Source organism: Penaeus japonicus, unplaced genomic scaffold, assembly GCF_977035675.1.
Source record: "Penaeus japonicus unplaced genomic scaffold, GWHDUDI00000001_assembly GWHDUDI00000005, whole genome shotgun sequence".
Lineage (NCBI taxonomy): Eukaryota > Metazoa > Arthropoda > Malacostraca > Decapoda > Penaeidae > Penaeus > Penaeus japonicus.
This window is the reverse complement of record NW_028234407.1, coordinates 4228424-4228667: the sequence shown is the minus strand read 5'-3', so window position 1 is coordinate 4228667 and position 244 is coordinate 4228424. Positions and strand designations below refer to the sequence as shown.

The 244-nt window shown below is 41.0% G+C and overlaps 1 protein-coding gene across 2 annotated transcripts in view; it reads right to left on the bottom strand.

The window, feature by feature from the left end:
• Positions 1-15, bottom strand: part of LOC122260465 (uncharacterized) — a 17458-nt gene extending 17443 nt beyond the window's left edge. For both annotated transcript variants that reach the window (XM_086536850.1, XM_086536849.1), the window contains exon 1: positions 1-15. This exon is cut by the window's left edge and continues 238 nt beyond it. The gene's annotated coding sequence lies outside the window, so the exon portion shown is untranslated.
• Positions 16-244: the final 229 nt, after the last annotated feature.

Sequence of the window (244 nt, the reverse complement as noted above, 5' to 3'; positions counted from 1 at the left end):
GCCCTGCCGCGAGTTGCCAAGGTTGCAAATGTTGAGCATGGTTGCATGGCAGGTAGATGAGATGAGAAAGCATTTTGAGTCATTCTACAGTACAAACGACCATGCATTTCAATAGAGAGAATTTAAATTTTCGAATCGCGAATCTCACCCGCTACATTTTTCTAAAAGATAAATACGTTATGTCATCACAAAATACGATTGATTTTAACCGTTACTGGACGTGAGAACTGAGACGCGAACGGTA